At 38.4% G+C, this 18,600-nt stretch overlaps 2 long non-coding RNA genes across 3 annotated transcripts in view; one reads left to right on the forward strand and one right to left on the reverse strand.

The window, feature by feature from the left end:
* Window positions 1-18,536, forward strand: part of LOC117981487 (uncharacterized) — a 42,342-nt gene extending 23,806 nt beyond the window's left edge. Inside the window, exons 2-3 of the long non-coding RNA XR_004673034.3 lie at window positions 8,742-8,986; window positions 12,586-18,536. This is a non-coding gene — a long non-coding RNA (uncharacterized LOC117981487). The remainder of the gene's footprint in view (window positions 1-8,741; window positions 8,987-12,585) is intronic.
* Window positions 1-18,600, reverse strand: part of LOC117981488 (uncharacterized) — a 189,094-nt gene that overhangs the window by 12,631 nt on the left and 157,863 nt on the right. The gene's annotated exons all lie outside the window — the stretch shown is intronic.

Genomic DNA, 18,600 nt, shown 5'->3' on the forward strand with positions numbered 1-18,600 from the left:
ACAATACTATGACGTAACACAATAGAATCATAAGAAAATAGATTTAATGAGGGACAAGCTACCCTTGGTGTTTTTCAAGTCAAATTTTACAAATAAAGAAAGAGGCAACTTACGCAACCTAAGTAAGTTACAGAAGGCTAGCCATATTCTCAGTTGGTGATGGAGGTTACGGAGATCCAAGTCTTTTTTTTTTTTTTTAATTTTAGGGCTTTTAAAAAACCCCTATAATATAGTGAGCTGAATTGGCAAGTGGCTAGCAAAGTTTAATCTGCAGATGTGCTCCTATTAGCTGGAAATTTTAAAATATGATTGTAAATACCTTTAGGTAGGGGGAATAATTCTTCACTTCATATTAGCAACAGGTTTTAGTCATGTCTGAAACATATGGCCCTTGGGTAAAGTTGTTAGATTTAGCAAATAAAAGTTTGAATTTCTGATAACACTTAATTTTTTACTCTGAATATGCTCCAAACATTGCATGGGATATACTCATACTCAAGCTATTCATCGTTCATTTGAGATTAAAATTTAACTGGGCATCATATATTTTATTTGGCAAACATAGCTTTGGAGGATATGAAGCATATATACTGCCATTTTGAATCCAGTCTACCAGCCAGATGTGGCAGAAATATTTACTATTCACTAAACAGGTTTAGGTTCTCCCACATTTTGCAGCTTCCTTAAAATTAGGCAGAGCCATATGACTAGTTCTGGCCAGTGCTATGGTTTTAGAAATGCTGTTATGTCAGTTGACTAATATACTTAAAAGCCAAACACAATTCTCCAGGTCACTCATTGCCTGTTGCAGTGAACTAGAACCATGTGTTCAAGATGTTCTAGATGCAAGACCCAGCAGCCTTGGATCCCTGAAGAAAAGTTGGATCGAAGGTACTCAGAAGAACCATGGGACCTACAACATACTTTGTGTGTGTTGGGAACAATCCTTTATTAGTTAATCCACTGAAATTTTAGGGTTGGTTCATTCCTGCAGCTTGACATAACCTATCTGGACTAACACACTGTATCATCACATGAATTAAATAAATTCTGTGAGTCTAAGTTTGTTGTTGTTGTTGTTTAATCTTCATGGAATTGCCATCAACTTGTCAGATTTATTTGGAGGACTGAATGAGAATTACAAGTAAAAGTCTTCAGCATTCTGTCTGCTGCCTGGTAGGTTGCAGCAAACGAGACCAATATTTAATGATAACATGTCCATTATGAGTATTATTTTAATTATTATAGCAATCTTATGAAATTGGTGTTATTATCTTTTCCATTTTATAACTTTCCGTATAAATTTTATAAGGAAAATGAAGCTTGGAGTGGTTAAGAAATTTGCCCAACATCATTTCATAAAGCTCTTGTTAAAAATAGAGATAAGTCTCTATTCCAGAACAGTCTAACTCCAAAATCCCTATTTTCAAATCCATGCCACATACATATTTTCCTGTGACATACAGAAGCCTGTTTCTGTGTCATTCATTCATTTTTAACACAAATATGAATTCAGATGCAGTGGCTCACACCTGTAATCCCAGCTACTTGGGAGGCTGAAGCAGGATAAACCCTTGAGCCCAGGAGTTGGAGGCTGCAGTGAGCTATAATTGTACCACTGCACTCCAGCCTGGGCAACAGAGGGAGACCCTGTCTCTTAAAAAACAAACAAACATTTATATATATAGATTGATTGTTGACCTCATAAAATGCCATATGTGTTAGTATGTTTTTGTGTTGCTAGAAAAGAATACCTGACACTAGGTGATTTATAAAGAAAAGTGGTTTATTTTGGCTCATGGTTCAACTGGACTCTTGATGCGCCCCTAGTGGAAATGTTCTCCTTTGGAAAGCAGAATCTCTAGATCCACAGAACTCAAAGATCTATGCTACAATAATAAAGAAACCTTAAATTTCAGTGAAGATCAATCTTTAGGGCATTTAAACAATTAGCAGCCAAGAAGAGAAGAAAAAGGTAGAAAAGGGACCAAAAAGGAAGTGGTCAGTTATGAGGAGGGAAAAAAAAGTGTGTAATGTTGCTGAAGCCAAAAGAAAAAAGCATTTCAAGAAATAGAGTTTGATCAATTATTATCAACTGCTGCTCCAAGAAAGGTACAATAAGTTAAGGACTGAGAATAGACTACTAGATTCAATAAGAATTAATTAACTTGGCTGGGCACAGTTGCTCACATCTATAATCCTAGCACTTTGGGAAGCGGAGGCAAGAAGAAGACTTGAGGCCTGGAATTCGAGACCAGCCTGGCCAACACAGTGAGACCCCCATCTCTACAAAAAATAAATAAATTTAATTATCCAGGTATGGTGGTGTGCACCCATAGTCCCAGCTACTTGGGAGGCTGAGGTAGGTAGATTTCTTGAGCCCAGGAGTTGGAGGTTGCAGTGAGCTATGATTGTGCCACTGCACTCCAGCTGAAGAAATGATGTCCAGGCACAGTGCTCATGCCTGTAATCCCAACACTCTGGGAGGAGGCAGGAGGGTTGTTTGAGCCCAGGAGTTCAAGACTAGCCTGGGCAACATAGCTAAGCCCTATCTCTATTGAAAAAAAAGAAAAAAAAAAAAAGAATTGATGGCCTTGAAGAATGTATTTTCAGTGGCGTGGAGGTGAAGAAAGACTAAAATAGAAGGAAAGAAAGTGAAGATGGCGAGTATGGATGCTTTTAAGATGTTTTTCTATAGATGGGAAGGAGAGGTAAAGAAGGTACCTTAAAGCAAAAGGCACAAAGGATTCCTTTTTAAGGTGGGAGATATTACGGAATGTTGATGGAAATAACCCAGTAGAGAGGAAATGACTAAAGCCGTTTGATTCTTTTTTTGTCATAGGTGTCTAACAAGAAGTTCTCAGTAAATGCTATTTACTCTGATTATTTTATGCCACTTTTAAAATCAGACCTTTATCATTATAAAATCACCTGCCCCCTTATCTTATTGATTTTTTTATTTCTAGCAAGTTTCCAAGTATGTCTTCAATATACTTCAAATTTCAAATGTCTATGAATGTTGCTACGAAAAATAAGAAATAGGAAAGTTTACTGTTTCTTATGACCATGTGAAAATAAAGTTACATACATTGTTTTGGAGGGAAGGGGTTATGTAAGCCCGTTCATAATTGAATAAAAACCTGTTATCCTCCACCCCTCCCCCGCAAATAGTTTAGAAGTATGATAACGTTTATTATTTGATGAGACTTTTGTCAGTAGTCAATACTAGAATGCCCTGTGGATGTGTACGGCCACCAAGCCAAAGAAATAAAAAATACAAACAACCACAACACACAGAATAAAGAATATGTTCAGTGGAACTGTTGCAGAGCATGAAGCCCAAGTTGAGTGTTCAGATAAAAACTCTCCCTGTTTAAAAGTAACTGTGGTGACTGGGTAACTAATCAAGATGTCTGGGATTAGACCTATTAGTTTAGTGAACGTAGGACAAAGACAAAGGGATAGTATGGCATATAGTTTTGTTATTTTGAGCAAAAGAGAAAAAAATGAACCTCTCGTGAAATTGTTCAATTTGTGTGTGAGGAAAAGCCATGGCTATAACCAATCAGAGCCTTCGGCCAAGTGAAAGATTACAGAGAATTATTGTCAGATGCTGGAATTTTCCTTCCAGATAAATGACAACCCTGTACCTTGAAAATTTCAAGAGCAGTCTTCCAAAACCCCTATAAAATATTAAACTAATATACTTGCAATTTTAGTACAAATCAGGAAATGCAAAAATTACAGTACTCATAGTGATATTAACTGAGTTCACAGGGTGCACATCAGGACTTTTATTCCAAAGCAGCCCAGTTTGAGGAGTTAATATTTCTTTGGGGACTAAAATACTTGTATTTTCCATCTTCTCTGAATTAAGATTAGAAAATGAAAATGAGGGTTTACATACTGCGTTTAAAATATAATTTCTCAGCATTGCCAAGATGTTTGGCCGACCTCTGATTTTCTATCAATATTTAAGGGAAAGTATTAAATAGAAAATCATCTTGAAGCAAATTCAAAGAACATGTCATGTACTAGGGCTTTTATATGTTTTATATTTATAATTTAGTAATTTTATTTTGTGACTAGTTTCCATAACATGTTTCTATAAATTAAAAGGAGAAAAATATCTAATTTCTAAGGGCAAATCTCCAAGTTTTTCACTTTTTATGTGAAAACACTGAACAGAATTATGCAGATAACTTAACATTGAACTTACTAATTTTTCTCAGTAAAATTTTTCTCATGCCGTATTTATGTTTTAAATTGCCCAAATATTTTATATTGGCCTAAACATTTTGAAAAATATTCATATTGATTTGAAAGCTGATACAACACTTCTAAAAGTCATGATGGCACATCTTGCCAATGTGAAAATGGACATAAAAATATCTCTGGCCAGGTGCGGTGGCTCACACCTGTAATCCCAGCACTTTGGGAGGCCGAGGCTGGCGGATCACAAGGTTAGGAGATCAAGACCATCCTGGCTAACACAGTGAAACATTGTCTCTAGTAAAAATACAAAAAAAATTAGCCGGGCCTGGTGGCATGCGCCTGTAGTCCGAGCTACTTGGGAGGCTGAGGCAGGAGAATGGCGTGAACCAGGGAGGCGGAGCTTGCAATGAGCTTGCAATAAGCCACTGCACTCCAGCCTGGGTGACAGAGCAAGACTCTGTCTCAAAAAACAAAACAAAACAAAACAAAATCTGTAAATCCTACATTTTTCAACCGAGGAAAAAAAATACAGTCATCTTAAGAAATGTGGCAATCAACCAATATGGTTGTATCATACGGGGTCAGTTTGAGGAGCTCTGTGCAGCTCGCCTCAGCATTATCCACTCAAGGGATGGATGAGGGGGGACTCTTGCCCCTCATTGTGTTAACTCACTCACACTTCCAGGTTTGCGAGTGAGTCAAAATAGCTGAAAAGGTACCCACAGGTACTACAACAAAAATTCCCTGATGTAGAAAACAAGAAATTTTCACTGCAGTGGAGACAAGGTGCTGTCACATCATACTTTTGCACAACTGGTTGTCATAGCAACAGCTGGGCTAGAAGTACATTAACAGGATGTGAGGAAGGGCACAAGAGGTGTCTCAACACCCTCCCATGGCGAATTTTTTAAAAATAACATGGCATAACCATCAATAGATGTGGTTACCTGTAAATGAATAGTTAAGGTGACACAGGACCATGCAAGATTTATCAAGGTGACTATAAGTAAGAATGCCTAATTCCAATCAAATGCTGATTGATTAAAGAAAAGACAAAATATACTATACACTGCTGGTGGGAATATAAATTAGTTCAACCTCTATGGAAAACAGTGTGGAGATTTCTCAAAGAACTAAAAATAGAATTACCATTCAACCCAGCCATCCTACTACTGGGTATCCAGCCTAGGAAAATAAATCATTATATAATATAGACATTGGTCAGGCGCAGTGGCTCACCCCTGTAATCCCAGCACTTTGGGAGGCCGAGGCGCGGATCACCTGAGGTCAGGGGTTTGAGACCAGCCTGGCCAACATGGTAAAACCCCATCTCTACTAAAAGTAAAAAAATTAGCCAGGACTGGTGGCAGGTGCCTGTAATCTCAGCTACTCAGGAGGCTAAGGCAGGAGAATCGCTTGAACCCGGGAGGCAGAGGTTGCAGTGAGCCAAGGTTTAAGCAATAACCCCAACTCTGCTCAGTGTTCTTCATCTCATGCTACTCAAATTCACCAAGGACCAGTATGTAAACCATGGTTCAACTTTAAAAATTCACAGAATGGAGGTTGGAGCGAACCCGGATTGCACCACTGCACTCTAGTGTGGGTGACAGAGCCAGAACATGTCAAAAAAAAAAAAAAAAAAAAAAAAGAAAATAAAGAAAGAAGGAAGGAAAGGAAAAAAGATAAGATATAGATAAAGAATATATCCCATGTTTTCAATCATGCATATGGGCTCTGGTAAGAGGGAGGCAAAAGACTATAGAAGCTTGTGTACCTTCAGTGTAGTTACAAAACATTGCTTCCTGATAAACTGGTCAAATATCCAGTCTATTTAGCAGCATGGCCCTTAGTGAAGAGGGGTGCCAGGCAATTATAGCTGAAAGACATAAACTAGAAATACCATCTAACTAACTTTACCTACTCTGCTTCCTTTTCACCAAACAGCTTTGTGATTCTACTGAGGCTTCCTTATAAATTGGTGTGCATGGACTAAATGCCCTAATTTTTACAATGTGTAATTGTTTTCTTTATAGTCATATGTATCGTTGTTAATTTTTAAAGTTGAACCATGGTTTATATACTGGTCCTTTGTGAATTTGAGTAGTGTGAGATGAAGACGACTAAGCAGAGTTGGGGTTATTGCTTAAAAATATATCAAGCATGGCTATAACAAGGAAACCAAGATGGTATGACAAGAAGAGGGTTACATTAAGTTCTGGTAGGAAAAGGATCTGAGTGAAAGTTTCTAGTGGAATGATAAATAGCTTGGAAGGAGCAGAAAGTGTAGAGTGTGCTGATTCTTCTTCCTGGCTCTGTGGGCAAAGAGAAGGAGTTTAGGAGACAGTATGGCTTTCAATTAATGGGAGATAGAATGTTTGCAAAAAGGTTCAAGACTATGCTTGGTTATTTTGACAGTGAAAGGGGCTCTACGAAAGACTGCAGACCAAGTTATCCTAAATTTTCAATTGTAATGCGGGGTAATGGTGCCTTCTACTTTAGCAAAGTCGCTTCTCCAGGTTGGTGGTTTGGTTTGATCCATTACCAAAAGTCTTTGAAGATGAGTAATAAAGGTGATTGCAAAGCATTTGGTAAACATAAATTAATATAAAACTCAACATTAGCAACTTTCCAGCAAATGTATCTGAAGTAAGTGGTGTGTTTTGTGTAAAATTTCATAGAGTGGTTTCTTAATACATTAAAATGTTTTTCTCTTATTACCGATGCTTTCATAGTTGGCTTGATTCACTTGATATCGATGATCTACACTATAATAAAATTTAAGCAGAGAAACTTAATACAGTCTGAATTAGGAACCACAGCTTCACCGGGATTTAATGTATCATGTTGCAGCATAACATTCTAATATGCATAATTTCCTATATCTTGCATTGACTTTGGGGAGTACTTAAATATTCAGCCCAATTCTCTTTTAAGCTTTCGGAATACAGTTAACAATGTAATGTCCTGCATGCAGAAGGTAGAAAAGCTCCCCTCCATACCCATATTCTCCAGTAGAGCCAGAAAATGAAGCAACAACTCTGTGAAAATCTCTCTTGCAGAATTATTTCCAGCATATTTTGATTAGACACAAAAGGAAGAAGAAGCAACATTTTTTGACTATCTACTATGTGAGAGCCCTATTACTAGTATTTTAATGCACTTCAATCATCAAAATATATCTCCAAGTGTAGATATTTATTATTCTTATTTCACTTTTAAGGAAATTAAGCTCAGAGATGTTGCCAAAGTTAGCACATCTGTGATGGAAGTGAGAATGGAATACAGTTCTGTCTTCAATCTGTTCATATACTTGAATCTATCTAAAATCTACAAAGGCAGGAGAGATCTGTCTGAGAATCCCATAATGGGTATTTTAAAAGCATTATTTCTTCATCAGACAATTTCAGTGCTGTCAAAGTAGACATGAATTTAAGAAAGGACAAAATCTACACAACCTTGTTAAAGGCAAGAAGAGTGTTATCAGGCCAGTCTTTGCTTTCTTGCTTGCTTTTTTCCTTCATAATAAAGTATCAAGCAACAGTCTTTGCTTTCTTACTGACAACAGTTACGGTTTCAGGACCCAAGCTCTGATATGTTCCCTGACTATAAACTCCTGAGTGCCAGAGGCCATGACCTTGACTTCCCATATTCAATTTATTTCTGGCTGCAAAAAAATCGTGCCCAGAGTCAAGCCATGGTAATATGTAGTAACGTTATGTTTCAGTTGGTTAATTTTTGCTTCCTTTAAACACTGAAGACTCAAGCACCAAATTGTTTCAATTATTTAAAAAATAAACCAATGCTCAGGTTAGTACAGTTCTTTATTTATTTGATATGAATAAATGAAGAAACTGTTGGCAGTTGCTCACTTCGACAGTGAATAGGGTTTGGCTTGTTGACTGAGTGGCGAAGGATTTGGATATGAATATTTTCAGTTGGCAGTAAGGAGGAGAAAGAATTTTCTATTTTCTTTTTGACATTGTGAGTATAAGAAATGCTTTGTGCTGTTATCCTGACAACCTTACAAATCAAAATAAGAAAGAAATGGTAACCTACAGCTTTCAGTGGAAGATAATAAGTGGGGGAAAAGACAAGTATATTTTCATTCTCAAAAGGGTAAAATCTGTCAGTAGGAGGAAGAGGAACTCTCATTTTGAGGTTAAAGTATAAAATATTAACTTCATATAGCTTCACATGCAGACAGATTAGCATTCACTCTAACTTCATGAGGGAGTTAATAAATACATGTGAAAATGAAGATAACAACTTCAAATAAATAATTGAACAGTCACTTTATAAAGGGGTGTTTTGTATGCAGCCTTCAGAACAGCCGCTAGTGGTCCCTGACTCTTAGTATTCTCATTCTTGTGTAATCCCCTTCAATGGAGCGTGGGCTAGACTTACTTTCTTTGAATGAATAAAATAAGGTAGAACTAATGGTGCATGTCATAAAAGGAAGTATGTTCTTTCTCTCTCTCTCCTTCCCTGTCTCTCTCTCTTTCTCTCCCTCTCTTTTTGTCTCTAAGATCATTCACTCTGGAAGAAGCCAGCTGCCTGGTCATAAGCAATCCTATGGAGAGGCCCATGAATTGAGAAACTGAGGCATCTTGCCCAACAGCCATGTGAGTGATCTCAGAAGTGGATCCTCCCAGCCCATTCAAGCCTTTGGATGACTGCAGCCCCAACTGACAGTTTGACTGCAGACTCATGACAGACTGAACCAGAACCACCCAACTAAGCTGTTCCCAGATTTCTGATCCTGGGAAATTGTGTAAGAAAAATGTTTGCTGTTTTAAGCCACTAAATTTGGGGGTCAATTTGTTGTACAGCAATAGGTAACTAATACGAAAGGGCAGGAGTCACAACATGCCAGCCCATCCTGGAAAGGAGAGCCAGGGATTCACTTCACTGACAGGACTAGACAGAAACATATTATGTTTAAGTAGGCCACTTAAAGTCGATCTTAATAGCCAGCATGTCAAGCCTGCAGGATCAGAGAGACAGCAAAATTGGCACATTTTAGAAGACACCTCAGTATTTAATCTTAAAGGCTGCATGGACACAGCTAGAGAGAAGCTAAAATTACCTTACAAATTGGAAGACTCCATAAGACAGTGGATGTGGAAGTTGTTATAGTTATCAGCATTCAATCAGTTAAATATGCATCATTGTTACCCTTTAGAAATATTTTTAAATGGCTAAATTGACATGGGCCAGCATATAAAAGGATGTAACTCCAGATTCTAGAAGCACTTTCTTCTTCCTCCTCATCATTCTCTCTGCCACCATCTTAGCTTGAGCTCTCAGCACCTCACGTCTAGCCCTTAATTGCTACCAGGTTGTTTCTCATTCTTTAGTCCTGTCTCCTAGCTAGACTGTAGGCTACTTAAGGAAATGATCATGTCTCCTTCAATAATCCCCTCCAACCACAAGTTATTCTTATTCGAAATGTGAGTCTATACGGACTTATTTCTGTATACCTCCTCTGAAGCCACAAGAATTTTGGATCACCATGCACGAATCATTTCAAGTTGCCACCGTCTTCTCTCTAGTGAGATTTAGGGTCCTCTGGATTATTTGCTTCTACCCTCTTCTGCCTCTCTAGACTATTAGTTATGTTCTCTCCAGTTCTTATGGAGATGTATTGTCATTTTCCTGAAGCTGTGAATATTACCATGTGGCGCAAGTAATGGTGCTAGGTGTTGGAAAGACGTGCTGCCATGAAACAGATAGACATGGATTCTGCATTCTGGTTATTTTCTACTCACACAGTCTGTACAGTACTAGGAAAAAAGGTAATTGAACAATAGTACACTTAAGCTGTGGCATCTTCCGGGATTGTTTGAAGGCACTACCAGTGACGTGTCATGATATTGCCCAATGGAGGATCTATTTTTTGATCTGACACTATGCAGTAGGTAATATTCCTTACTAAAGAAGACTCCGTAGGACTTTCTTATACAGAATGCTTTTCAAAATAGAAAAATGCACTCACATAAAAGGATTCAAAGCACAAAAATGCTGGAGAGACAGAAATGCTATATATATATATATATATATATATATATATATATATTTTTTTTTTTTTTTTTTTTTTTTTTTTTTTTTGAGACGGAGTCTCGCTCTGTCGCCCAGGCTGGAGTGCAGTGGCGTGATCTCGGCTTACTGCAAGCTCCGCCTCCCAGGTTCACGCCATTCTCCTGCTTCAACCTCCCGAGTAGCTGGGACTACAGGCGCCCACCACCACGCCCGGCTAATTTTTTGTATTTTTAGTAGAGACGGGGTTTCACCGTGTTAGCCAGGATGGTCTCGATCTCCTGACCTTGTGATCCGCCCGCCTTGGCCTCCCAAAGTGCTGGGATTACAGGCATGAGCCACTGCGCCCGGCAGAAATGCAATATCTTAAAAACAGGCAGCTAGCAATTGTTACAGTATATTGAAGGGAGGTAAGACCTTAGAAAATAACTTCTAAAACTTTGGGTTTTAAAAATTTTCATTTGAACAAGTGGATATATAGAGCATATTTTAAAAAGACCTTAATACATATCTTAAATATGATTCACTACAATTTTGTAAAATTACTAACTCTTTCTAATTCATTAGGTGTCCATTTAAAGTAATTTCTTCCAGGAGTCCCTCCCTTGCAGTTGAATAGTTGTTTTTTAAACACAATTTAGAGTAATTCCATAATTAATTATCTATTTCCACCAATAAATTCTGGGCTTTCAATGAGCAGTGACCTTTCTCGATTAAATGTGTACTGCCAGTTCCCACCACAGTGCCTCACACATGAAAAGTCTCCTAAAAATATTTGTGGAATGAATGAAGGGGTAAGTAAATGGAGGTAAAAAGGGGTTATCAAACAATAATAACAACCACCAGCCCAGTTATTACATACACAATTTCTTTAAACAGATAAAACACCTGAAAGAAATGAAATCAGCATGTAGGGCTATTCAAGCTTGTCTGATGATAAATAATTCACTAGGAGCACAAGCATTCATTCATTCTTTTTCATTCATTTCTTCACTTATTACCTTCCTCCTTCATATTCATCAAAGCCAGATTTTTCATCTCCTGTTTGTCCTCTGGAACCTTCCTTGGGGACTCTTCCTAGGTTTGGCCCTGGCAGAGAGACAGTATTTCTAGAACTCACTCTCTTTCTTATCTTTTGCTCTGAAGTGTCTGATATTAAACAGCCCAGCTTGTTCATTCATAACAGGCTGAAATGTTTGAACTTTATTCTGCCAGCAATAGCAGTCACAAAAGATGTATGAGCCAAAAAGCGACTTTGCGAAGCAGGGTTCAGGGAGATGCGATTGGAATTGCTTTTTCTCTGAAGGTCTGGTGTTGAACAGCCATAGTTTTTTAGAGAAAGGCCATGAACTGAATGTTAAAGGGTGAGGAGCAATACAATGTCTGTACTTGGTTCCAAGTGGGTGTCACTGGTATGAGTTCAGTGAAGGGGAGATGATGTGAGATGGCAGCTCAGGGACCCTCAGTGATGAAGGAAGACATAAGTTATCTTGGGCACAGCGCAGTGGCTCACATCTTTAATCATAGCATTTTGGGAGGCCGAGGTGGGAGGAATGCTTGAGCCCAGGAGTTGGAGACCAGCCTGGGAACATGGGAAAACCCTGTCTCTACAAAAAAAGAAAAAATTAAAAATTTAGCCAGGTTTGGTGGCACAGACCTGTGGTCCCAGCTACTTGGGAGGCTGCGGTAGAGGATGGCTTGAGCCTGGAAGGTGAAGGCTGCAGTGAGCCGTGATTGTGCCACTGCACTCCAGCCTGGGTAACAGAGTGAGACCCTGTCTCAAAACAAAAAATAAGTTACCTTTGAAGGCTAGAAGGATTAGATAAGTAAGAATGCATATGACTTGTTTACAGAAAAACATAGACAACAGCTTGGTTGTAGCAGTGGTTCTCAATCTCAACTTCAGAATTACTTTAGGAGCTCAGTAAAATGAAAATTCATGTGATCTGTCAAATGCCCTCCAGCCAAAGCCCACCAGGGACATATCTGTAGTTGAAGGATTAATTACAAAGAGAAAAATTACACACCATGGGTAACCCATGGAGTGTCTCCATAAAAAGGTGTTAAAAAGGATTTGGAATTGTACTAGGTGAACTTGAGGAGGGTCCAAGGAAACAGGCTTTTCCTCTGGATTAGGTGCTGTCATGAAACAGAGGCACTTCTATGATTATCTTAATAATTTTTATCTAGAAGGTGGGACAAACCAAAGAATGCTGAAACTGCAGTTGGTAAAGAAGCAACAGGCAGTCATACTCGCCAGGATGGGGGATATTTGTCTGTTCTTCTGGTTTGCACAATGTTCTTGTTTTTGTCTGTGTTTCTTCTTGATTACAGATTGGTCATCATGATCACCAAACAGCCTTGTCTAATGTTGGCATTCTGTGAAATTACTTGTGTTCAACAGAAGTACATCATGGCCTCACTGCGAAGCCCAGCCAGCTCCTGGATGTCAGAGACTGCTTTCCAATTTCTCAGATGTAGCGCAAGATAGTGATTCACTGGCAGACAAGAAATCTATATCTCTAATAAGATACCTATGTGATTCTGATTGAAGGAATCTAAGACCATGCTTTAATAACTATTCCTATGGTAAGAAGTAGGGCTGAAAATGGAGGAGCAGATTGTAAAGATCCTTAAAACACAGACTAATAGGTTTGAACGTAATTCTGCCAGCAATAACAACAATTAATAGCATATGAGCAAAGAAGAACCTTCCCAAGTAGGGTTCAGAAAGAGTTTCCTGCTAGTAACAAATAGAAAGGTTAGGTACTGTCTAAGAATGGGGGCGAGCCTGGGGACAAGGAGGGAGAATAGAAGCAGATAAACCACCAGCTAGGAAACTCCTGCAAGGGACCAGGCCTGACAAGACAAGGAGTTAGATTAAAACATTGCCAGTGGGCATGGAAAGAAAGTATTGAATGTGAAAGACATTAAGTAAGAATCTGAAATCCATTCAAGGGCAGGGATTTGCGTTGATAAATTCTTAGCTCCCAGCCCTGTGCTTGGGGACAAAATGAGCATCCAATAAATATTTAAGAGCTAAATCAATTAACCAACTAATTGGATTATGTAACTGAGATGATGTGGGGGAAGAGGAAGAAGGAAAAATCAGGAGTGATTTAGGGAGAGTTAGGAAGGGAAAATTATTTCAGAAAAAGGAGCATCCACTTTAGTCAAGTTTAATCTCTGTAATGGTGAAATATTCTAGCCAGAAGTTACTGATGTGGGTTTGGAATTTGAATTTAAGAGAGAGGTTAAGGGGTCAGGCGCAGTGGCTCATGCCTGTGATCCCAGCACTTTGGGAGGCTGAGGCGAGCAGATCACTTGAGGTTGGGAGTTTGAGACCAGTCTGGCCAACATGGTGAAACCCTGTCTCTACTAAAAATACAAAAATTAGCCGGAATGGTGGCGTGCTACTCGAGAAGCTGAGGCATGAGAATCGCTTGAACTCAGGAGGCAGAGGTTGCAGTGAGCCGAGATCATGCCATTGCACTCCAGCCTGGGTGACAGTGAGACTCTGTCTCAAAAAAAAAGAGAGAGAGAGAGGCTAAGGTAGGGGTTGCAGGATGAATAAGTGGGTAGATTGAAGTCATTGGAGCACGTGGAATTTTCAAGAGTGGGTAGGTGAAGAAAGAATGGAAGACAGGGTCAGCCTCCCGCTGATTTGCCATGGCAGTTCTTGTTTTCTACTTTAGAAGATGAGTTGACATCAGGGGAAATAAATTATGACTATTTCAGGAATACAACGTACGTCTTCTGAGATGGTTTCTGGAGTCATCAGACAGGGTTTCCAAGACACCTCTGTCCCACTCAAGCTGTGACTTTTCCTGTGTTTAACCTAAGTTGAAATTTTCTCATCTGTAAAAAGCTGGTGATAAATGTAAAGCAAGCTCTTAAAGATAGGCCCAGAAATAAAATTAAAAAATACAAACCTCGCATGGCAATGTCTGAGTGATGACACGCAGTAAGTATGGTGAAGCTTCAGTTAGCTGATGAGGATATATTAGTTTTCTCAAAACATCATCTCTTAAGTAGGAATGGCCATCCACGGTGATTTTAACCTTCCATATCATAGGACAACAACTACCAATTTAGGCTTATCCAGTTGTTGCCGAAAGAGTGGCATTCCCAGAGCACTTTCAGAAACTGAGTATGTAGAAAATAAGAGAAAACACTCTTATCTTGACCAGACAATGCTATATCCAACCATGAATAGGATTGTTATATAAAAGTAAATGTATTTGAGATAGCTCTTGCCTGGCCCAATCAGAGTTTTGTAAAAACGTATTTTCAGATAGCTCACTTAAAGCATCTGCCTTTCTCATTGAAATCTAACCAAAAGGTGGCGGTATTCTATACAAATGCTAACTAGTCCCTTAACTGTTACCTGTGTTTTGTAAAACAAATGTCACAACGGCATACATTGAGAATTAAATTGCTAAAGAACCACCCCCCTGCCCCCACAAAAAAAAAGAGTTACCAGGCTTATTGAGAAAAATTGAGATTTGCAAGAAAAGATTATAATGCAATGCAGAACACAACCCAGCCCAGTGTGTTAGAGTACTTGTGTACCCACCAAGATTCCTATGATACACTAGATGTCAGAGACACAGGGGGTGCCACATCATTTCCACGCTTAATACATACACAGCCCTCTTCTTGCTTATCACACTATCCATCTGAACAGTCTAAAATTTATTAGGGCTTCTTTTTCTTTAGACAAATCTTTATTCCCCAGCCTTCTTCCCAGGGTGACCTTCCAGTTTATCACAACAGTCTGTGTAATCTGTGGGGAAAAAGCACTGCCCTGTTTCTTTCTTTTTTTTTTTCTTGAGATGGAGTTGCCAGGCTGGTCTTGAACTCCTGACCTTGTGATCGCCTGCCTCGGCCTCCCAAAGTGCTGGGATTACAGGCCTGAGCTACCATGCCCAGCCCGGCCTCCTTTTTAAGATGTCCAGGTTTTAGGCTGGGTGCGGTGGCTCATGCCTGTAGTCCCAACACTTTGGGAGGCTGAGGCCAGTGGATGGCTTGAACTAAGGAGTTACAGAACAGCCTAGGCAACATGGTGAAACCCCATCTCTACTAAAAAATACAAAAATTAGCTGGGATTGGTGGCGCTGCCTGTGGTCCCAGCAACTGGGGAGTCTGAGGTGGGAGAAGCCACTTCCCTCCAGCCTGGGCAACAGAGCGAGACCCCGTTTCAAAAAAAAAAAAAAATTCTAGGTTTTAATTCAAGCTGCATCCTAATCAGAAAAATGGAAGAAACAAACATTAACTGAGCATCTACCATGCACTAAGATATATGTAATCTTGCTTAAGTAGTAAAGGAGACCCAATAGGGTAAATATTCTTAGTCACATCTGATAGATAAGGAAAACTGAGGCTCAGAGAAAGTAAATAACCTATCCAAGCCCATGGACTGGCAACTAGGATATAAACATTTAAACCAACTTTGAAGTTCTCAGTTCTTTCAATTATATAAACTTCTGTGACTACATACTATTTATATTTCTTGATTGTTTGATATTATAATGGGAAGGGGGAGCTACTACAATTTACGAACATTTTTCAGGGTGTCGGGATATTTTTGTAAAGATAATTTTAGTAGTTCACAGCATGAGTTAGATGTGAAGTATAAAGATCTGGAAGTATGTCTTCTAGTGAGTATATTTTAGTAAGATTGAATAAAGTAGCTATATTGTGACATTGTTCAGTTTTATACTCAAAGCTTAATGTGAGAGAAAAACACGGAATTACAACATATGATCAGTATCCATACCTTATTTTTATGCATTATCCTACATTTTTTTCCCCAAGGGTCTGCATTTTCCACTACTGTTTAAGGGTTTTAGATTCCGTAGCATTATGTTTTTCCAGCCCAAATCTTTGACAGTCTCAGTCAAAATTCAATTGATGTCGTGGGTTGATTTTTTTCCCTAACTTTTTGTTGAAACAGTCTATTTCTCTGGACTATTTTAAGGCTGTTACCATTTCCTGCTGGGTGGGACATTTTTTGGCTATGCTGTTTGCTTAAACTATGAAACCATTTCAAGTAGACATGTTTTATCATCCTTTTTTCCTCTTTAGAGGAACCTCCCTGTAATTTAAGGTTGTTAATAACCTCACCAAAATGACATTTTCTAATATTGATTTATTTTTCTCATTGGAAACACAGAATGAAGAACAGTGATTTTTCAGCAGTAACTCTAATTCTAACCTATTTAAAAACTACAATGAATTGTTGACTGTTTACTCTCTCAATGAAATGATGTCATTTATTATTATTTATTTGTTTCTGAAATAATATTATTAAAGGGAGTTCTTTTAAACATAAATATAAATAAAGCTAATAATTTTGAAAACAGTGCCTTAAAATACAGCTTATCCATTTTGAGAGTTGAAAACCAAAACATATGTCCTGAGGTTGCTTTTGGAGAGCAAAAGGCATTGGCATTAAAGCACTTCCACAAGTATTTAGGGCCTGCATATTATTATTTTCCCCATTGTTATTAGCAAGACACTTTATCCACACAAAAAACATTGTGGCATGTTTTCTCATTTACATGTCATCATATAATCAAATCTAGTGACATGCTCTTTGGGGACTTACTAATGAAACAGAATAAAAATGACAACAACTGCATTAGGCCAACAAATGCAGTGAATCATTAAAGGTGGAGGAAAGAATGGACATCTTTTCCCTTTCACAGATGTAAACTTGAACGCTGTTTTACAAGTTATTTCAATATTTTCTGCTCCACTGAGAGATTTTTCTATTTTGAAATTCCCTTGCAAGGGTATCCTGACGTATTAATACATTACCGTTAGCTGCATTCCAGCATGATGCTAACAAAAGCCAATTAAACCTTCTTCCATCATACTCTTGCTCCAGCCACTGTCCTAACGTAATCCTTTGTTCTAGACCCCATTGGCTTAAAGAGTGTGGGAGGATCAGGGACCCTGGGAAAACAACTCACAGAGTGTGTTATACTGATGAGAGCAAGCACTGCCCTCTCACACCATGCAACATATTCCGTATTTCCCAAAATTATAGGGAAAGTTCTAGAAAGTACTGGACTGGTAGTCAGGAAACTGAGATTCTAGTTCTAACTCCATTTCTAACTTATTAGGCAATCCTTGGCCTCCCTTAGTCTTAATTTCCCAATGAGTAAAATGAAAGAATTTTAGGCTAGTCTCTAAGACACCTTCTAGATGTAAGGGTTTAACAAGGCTGACAAGATCTGTATTTAATGACATAATCCAATTGGAATAACTACAAATTTTCTAGGTAAAACACTGAGCACTAGCAAAGGGACTGCACTCATCTGCTGAGTGATGTTTTGAAGCTCTCTAAACCTTATGACCCTTTCCAAATATCAGAGCATCATACAATGTATTTTGTCCTATGAGCACGCATGCCATGAGAATGAATAAAATTCCCAGTTACAAAACTGCTTAGAGCTCTTTGGAAATCATCTTCAGTAAACATACAATGTATAGCTAGCTAACTATTAGAATGCTTAAATATGTATTCTAACAAAACATGCTAAGAGAGCTACCAGTCTGAAAGAAGAAAAAAAAATAAGTGAAAAACAATTTTATTTTCTTTTAGAGAAGCCCCAAACGTTTATCTCATCTATTTTTAAATTAATTTTTTAAAGGACTTTGTTTTATCTATTTCTTATTTTTAAAGAGTCTTTTACACAGCAGTTGTAGGTTCACAACAAAATGAAGAGGAAGATACAGATATCTCCTATACAAATTCCCCCACTTCCCTGCCTCCACTTAAGCACCACATCCCACATTATCATCATCCCACACCAGACTGGCACATTTGTCACAATTGATGAACCTACATTGACACACCACAATCACCCAAAGTCCCAGGATTCATTCTCGTTGTTGTACATTCTATGGAAAAATGTATAATGATATGTATCCATCGTTACAGTATTCCACAGAGTATCTTCACTGCTCTAAAAATACCCTGTGCTCCACCTAGTCATCCCTCTCTCCTCTTCCAAACTCTGGCACCACTGATCTTTTTACTGTCTTCATAGTTTTGCCTTTTCCAAAAGGTCACGTAGTTGGAATCATACAGTATGCAACGTTTTCAGCTTGGCTTCTTTCACTTAGTAACATGCGTTTAAGTTTCCTTCAGTCTTTTCATGGTTTGATACTTCATTTCTTTTTAGTGCTGAATACTATTCTGTTGTCTGGATGTACCATAGATTACTGATTACTTATCTAATCACCTACTGAAGGACATCTTGGTTGCTTCCATGTTTTGGCAATTATGAATAAATCTGTTATAAATATCTGTGTAAGGATTCTTGTGTGGGCATAACT

This window comes from Pan paniscus, chromosome 7, assembly GCF_029289425.2.
Source record: "Pan paniscus chromosome 7, NHGRI_mPanPan1-v2.0_pri, whole genome shotgun sequence".
Taxonomy (NCBI): Eukaryota; Metazoa; Chordata; class Mammalia; order Primates; family Hominidae; genus Pan; species Pan paniscus.